This window comes from Mastigoproctus giganteus, chromosome 9 (genome assembly GCF_048544385.1).
Source record: "Mastigoproctus giganteus isolate SK-2022 chromosome 9, ASM4854438v1, whole genome shotgun sequence".
NCBI classification, from domain to species: Eukaryota; Metazoa; Arthropoda; class Arachnida; order Uropygi; family Thelyphonidae; genus Mastigoproctus; species Mastigoproctus giganteus.
Genome location: NC_143583.1, coordinates 211,175,050 through 211,181,823, shown reverse-complemented (window position 1 = coordinate 211,181,823; position 6,774 = coordinate 211,175,050).

The window sequence follows — 6,774 nt, the reverse complement described above, 5'->3', positions numbered from 1 at the left end:
CGCCCATACCTTGGTTCCAGGGTTACATCATTGGAATCCGGCGTGTGCAGCCATGCGCCGCGACCCGTGGAATTCGAAAAGGGGGATCCTGGTGGTTGAGGGGCCCAGCCTTAAACACCACTTTGGCCCCTGCTTCGACAAGACGGGTGGTCCCGGACAGGCTCGACTGTGATCAATCGGTGGGTGGTTTTTACTGCTACGGTCAACTGCGTTCCAATAAGCCTCCCTCCCTCCCTCCCTTTGGTCCTGGGACCGGATCAAGGCTTATTGGAAACGTGGGTATGGTGCCTCTAAGCTAACTTGGCGTCCCATTCGTGTACGCAATACCTGCTAGTTCACGAGTGGTCGTCCCCTCGTAGGGCTCCGTGGTGGGTGAGGTACTTAGGGCATCGGAAATTATTATTTTACTCCTATGAGTATAATAAATTCAAATTCTTCTGGGGAGCCCCAGCAAGTCCCTACCTAATCGAGACGATGACGTAGAAAACACGTCTGTAAAAAGAGCCAGGACTGAGGATACACCACCACCATCAGTGACATCGCCTTTCCTCATTCTCCATTCCACCGGAGAGCAGTCAATTGGAAAGATGTCACCCTTCTTTATCCAGAAAGGATTTGAGGGGCTGACAGGTTCACCAAAATCCGTTAAACGACTGCGTTCTGGCGACCTTTTGGTTGAAGCTTCCAGCAGAAAATAAGCTGTAAAAATCTTGAATTCTACATCCATATGGGGGAATACCTATCACCGTAACTTCCCACAAAACTCTGAATTCTTCCCAAGGTATTAAATCAGAGTGGGACCTTCATGTTTCTGAAGAAGAGATCTGCTCTGAATTAAAACACCAAGGTGTGACAGCTGTCAAGAGTATATGGATACGGAAAGATGGGAATCTCGTCCCTACCCGAGTTCTTATCCTCACCTTTAACACCCCACGGCCTCCAAGTTCCATCAAGGCAGGTTATCTAAACTGCCCAGTGAGGATTTATATCCCAAACCCAGTGCGGTGTTTTAGATGCCAAAAATACAGCCACTCACAAACATCTTGTCGTGGTAACCCTGCCTGTGCTCGATATGGAGTTAAAGACCACGAGAGCAAGGAATGTTCAGCTCCAAAACCGATCTGTATCAATTGCTAAGGAGAACACCCCGCCTACTCTAGAGCATGCCAGCGGTGGAAGAATGAAAAAGAAATTCAAAAACTGAGCTGAATATCTCCTACACAGAGGCCAGAAAATGTATCCAACCAATAAATAGCGGGGAAACCTTCAAATGCCCAGAAGGTTTCTGCTAAGCGCACTATCGGTACACAAACTGATATGACTATACCACCAAGATTCATTCACTCCGATTGCATGATATTTATTGAGTTCACAAAAGCCCACCAAAAAAACACAATCAGTTGACATTCCCATATCCGTACCTCCTAGTGCTCCACCGCTACCAAAACCAAGTGGTAAAGAGCCTCCAGTAATAACAGAAACAATGGATGTAGAGAACAATGAGTTACCGGATGAATCAGTCTTGAACTCTTTGCGGAGGAAGAAATGGACTCAGGAAAGCATCCATTTTCCCCCGAAAAAGATAAATCGAAGACTGACAAAAGTAAGCCCTCAGTACCTCGGAAGCCGCCTCATGGACCCACCAAGCCAAAATAATGGCTAAATTCCTATAATGGAATTGTCGTGGATTCCCGGCGAAATACTGATGAAATGGCCCTCCTGCAGAAGCACGAGCCAGTTTGCTTTTGCTTGCAGGAGACTTATCTAAAAGCAAATGATGATCCCACCATGCATAACATCACAATTTTTCGTAAGGATAGAATTGCGGATGGTACTGCTCATGGAAGAGTGGCTATCGTTGTGAACAACCAGACCCCAGTTCAGCCCTTGCTAGTTACAACCAGCATAGAGGCTGTTGCAATCCCTTTCAGTGGGATTTTTATTAACCGTGTGCTCTATTTATTTGTCACCTGGGACTGACATCTCCCAGGAAGACCTTGATCTTGTAAGGCAGTTGGCTCCCTCTTTCTTACTTCTCGGGGATTTTAATGGTTAGTGCTAACATCAATGGAAGGGGACGAGTCATAGAGGGTATGCTAAATGACGATGACCTTTCCCTTCTAAATACTGGAACAAACACTTTCTTCCACATGCCTACCTGTACTTTTTCTGCCATTGATCTCTCTATCTGCTCCCCTTCTCTACCCCGTTCACTCACTTGGGAAGTGGAGGAGAACCCATACGGAAGTGATCACTTCCCTGTGATAACCTCGTTACACAGTGGAAGACCATGTCTTCCTTTCAGGTTACCACAGTGGAAGATTGATCAGGCTGACTGGACTGCCTTTCAATATCAGGTAAATTTTGACCTCAGTACCGTCAGTCAGGAGCCTATCAATGATGCAATAACTTACATCACAGAAATTATCGTCCAAGCAGCTGCGAATGCTGTTCCAAAAACATCTGCCCGGTTTCCACCATTTCCCAAACCTTGATGGAATTCAAAATGCACAGCAGCAAAAAAGGCTCAAAATAAAGCGTGAGGGATATTCCGCCGATATTCTACCACGACCAACCTTATAGCCTTTAAACGCGCACGAGCCAAAGGACGCTACATCCGCCGTCAGAGTCAAAAGGAATCGTGGATCCGTTCTACTTCACCAATTACTCATTCCACTAGTACTAAGTTGGTCTGTGATAAAATCCGGAAAATGAAGGGAAAATATACATCCGACCCTTCTTCAATCCTAGATTATAATGGATGCACTATTGCAGATCCAACTGCAATAGCCAATTCTCTTTGGGAAACATTCTCTAACATCTCTGCAACATCTTCGTATTCCCCAGAGTTCCTGGTCCTGAAACATAAAATCAAAAAACAGGAACTTAATTTTAAGTCTAAGAGCCTTTATTCCTACAACGGGGCATTCACTATTCAGGAACTGAATAGAGCCCTCACTCTTTCCAAAGCAAGTGCTGTTGGACCAGATGACATCCATTATGAAATGATTAAGCATCTTTCACCAAAATCTATGGATTATCTGCTCCTTCTATATAACAGAATCTTTTTTGAAGGGCAGTTTCCGGATTCGTGGCGAAAGGCAATCGTTCTTGCTTTTGCTAAGCCAGGAAAGGATCCAAATGTCAATACTAATTATCGTCCTATTGCTCTGACTAGCTGGCTGTGCAAAATCTTGGAGAGAATGGTTAATTTTCGTTTAATCTGGTATTTAGAATCAAATGACCTTCTCTCCAACATCCAGTGCGGTTTCCCAAGGAACCGGTCCACTTTGGACCATCTTATTAGACTGGAAACATCCATCCGGGATGCTTTCCTAAAACGTGAACATTTGGTGTCTGTATTCTTTGACATGGAGAAATCTTATGACACAACTTGGAGATTTGGCATCTTAAAAGTTTTGCATAGCCTTGGTCTTAGAGGGCATCTCCCCATTTTTATTAAATACTTTTTAGCCAATCAATCTTTCCAAGTTCTTGTGGGATCCTCACTCTCTCGTTCCTTCAGCCAAGAGGAGGGAGTACCACAAGGGTCAGTTTTAAGTGTCACGCTTTTCACCATCAAAGTCAATTCCATTTCAGAACAACTTCCTCCAACTGTAAACAGTGCCCTCTATGTTGATGACTTTAGCATATTTTGTCAGTCATGCAATATGAGGGTTATAGAAAGACTACTACAAAAAGACATTGATCGCCTTAATTCCTGGGCACTTGCTAATGGCTTCAGGTTCTCGCCGGAGAAGACCGTCTGCGTACGTTTTTGTCGTAAGCGTAATCTTCATCGTGAACCTGAATTAAGGCTCTGACAAAATGCTATTCCAGTAGCTCCGGACACAAAATTCTTGGGACTCGTATTTGATAAAAAGCTGACCTTTCTGGATCACATCCGTCAACTCCGCACAAATTGCACAAGAGGACTGAATATTCTGCGCTCTCTATCCTCTACATCTTGTGGTGCGGATCGATTGAACCTACTACGCATCTACCGTGCACTTGTACGATCCAGACTAGATTACGGGTCCCTAATATACAATTCGGACAGAAACAGTGTACTTCGATGGCTGGATCCCGTCCATCATCAGGCTCTCCGTATCGCCATTGGAGCATATCGAACATCTCTTGTCCGGAGCTTATACGTCGAAGCAAACGAACCGCCGCTATCGCTTCGACTTAAGCAGTTGTCTCTAAAGTACGCTTTAAAACTGAAATCCCTGCCAGACCATCCTACGTGGCTATCCGTTTTTGAGCCACGATGGGAAAATTTGTACAATACCCGTAAGACTGCCAATCGTCCTTTTGGTATTTGTCTCCAAGATCTATTCATAGAACTGAATATCAAGGTAGACAAGGTTGCCCAAACAACTAAGCAACCCCTTCCACCCTGGCATGCTCATGTCCCGAAATGTGATTTGTCCCTTCGGAATTTGGGAAAGTCGGACACTCCATCATCTGTCTACCTGCAGCTTTATTCAGCACAACGAGCTGAACATTCTGACTTCCGCGCCAGATTACACAGACGGTTCGAAGTCGGAATCATATGTGGGAGCTGCTGCTGTCTTTACAGACAGCTCTACATAGGAGCAGATTCCCTCTGAAATGCAGCATATTTACTGCAGAGCTGCACGCTATAGAGTTAGCCTTGGATCACATTAGTAAATGCCAATACCAACGGTTCATTTTATATTCTGACTCTCTCAGCGTGTTACAGGCTTTAATAACTGTGAGATATCATCCTCATTCAGTTTTGTTTTGCATTCAGCAGAAGATTCATTTTCTCCATGAATGTGAATATGATATCCGCTTCTGCTGGATTCCCAGCCATATTGGGATTAGGGGAAATGATTTGGCTGACACCGCAGCCAAATCAGCATTTCCTAATAATAATCGCTGCCTGTTAGTCACCTATACAGACTAATAATACACCAGAAGATACAATCCCAATGGCAGGGTTCGTGGAATAGACAGACTACGAATAAATTATATCGTATAAAGCCTGTAATTGAACCGTGGCAGTCTAGTCTGCGCAGGAATCGTAAGGAAGAAGTTGTTTTTGCCCGGATCCGCATAGGACATAGTCATTTGACTCATTCGTTTTTGCAGAGGGCTGATGACCCTCCTATGTGTGAGTCTTGTGGCACAATTTTACACATTTTATTATTTATTTATTTATTTATTAAATCAGTTTATTTCCCAAGAAACCTTGGGTCACCCTGGGACGGCTCTGTGCCATTTTAGTTGACTGTCTCGATTTTAGCAATATCCATTTTATTGATTTTAATCATCTGACTGAGCCTTATACACTAGTCAGATTTTATCCGACAATGACAATGTCTGCTGTTTTTAGCTATTTTAAATCAAAGGTTTTTACTTGTATTTAAAATTTGCATGTTAATGTTATTTCTTTATTGATTTATCTTTTTTACATTTTATACCGTTGTTATTTTATATCTTGACATGGTGACCTAAGTAATTAGGTCAGTGAAATTGAAATTTTATATATCACCTGGTTTTGGCGCGTTATAGCCTTAGTTGCTATTGCGCCAATAAAACCCAACAACCAACCAACCTTTTGTGGACCCTCTTCACTTTCCTGACATAAACGCATTTGTGTCTTCCGAGAAATCTTTTGAACACCTTACATAATGGATTCCTTTCCAATAGCGTCTTTCCAGTTAAAAGCCCAAGAAATACCCCATTCGACTGCAGTTACTTTCCTTTGATCCCAGATCTCTTTGGACACTAACCACTTTGGGACGTTCAGTCACAGCCCACTTTTGGTCCCTCTATTGTGTGAAGTTCTTGATGCGGTTTGGATTCTTGTTGACAACTAGCTCGAGGTATAGAAATCTATCTTCCTTAGCTGAGAAAATTTTGCATATATGCAACATTGAGTACAAGTAAAAAGGCATTGAATTGCTACTGACAATTCTCTCGTTATATCTCAACAATCTGAGATATGTTATGATTACCGTTTCTAGTTGAAACCGCACTTTTAGTTAGAAAAAAAAAAGTACCAAAATTGAGCATTGTTGAGTTAACTGATCTCGACCGTTAAATTGCACATTAACCGTATTACGGTATACTGAATAAAAATGAATTAATTCAGTTTAAATTATTAAAGTAAGTGCACTTAAAAATTACACAGCAGAGCGCCCTTTGCCGTTAATTCCATTCATCTCCAAAGTCCTTTGCAAAATAATTAAAACAATCATTGGTCACAAGACAACATCCTGACTCTTGGGTATTCTAGGAGATCTATATAGGTGACCCACACCTTGCATCATTCCGAAGTATAGCTGCCATAATTTTTTTTTGGCCCAGAAGTTAGATTTAAAAAGTGCATAATTGCCTTTAATCTTCCTAAATCTCTTCTTGGTATGGGGGTAAAAATTGACATATACTATCTTCTGGAACTTACCCGAGTTTAAGAATGCTTCCATTATAATAGACGAGTGTGATGCGATTATACGAGCTACAACTGCGCAGTTTTTTTTCACTGATCTGAGATTAATTATTATGAACTTGTCAGTCTGCTCCCCTTAAAAACCACATCCTTCTGGGAATTTAAAAACTTGTTTCAAACTGATCTGCCTTTTGTGATCACCTTTTCTGATCCAAAATAAAATCATATGTTGTCGGATAGCACTTCATACCTCTATTTTTAATAATTTATTTCATATATGCAAAAGTCTTAAATCCTTTCCATAAATCTGCCTTAAACTATTTCGCCCTCAAAGTAACCTGATCACAAAACAC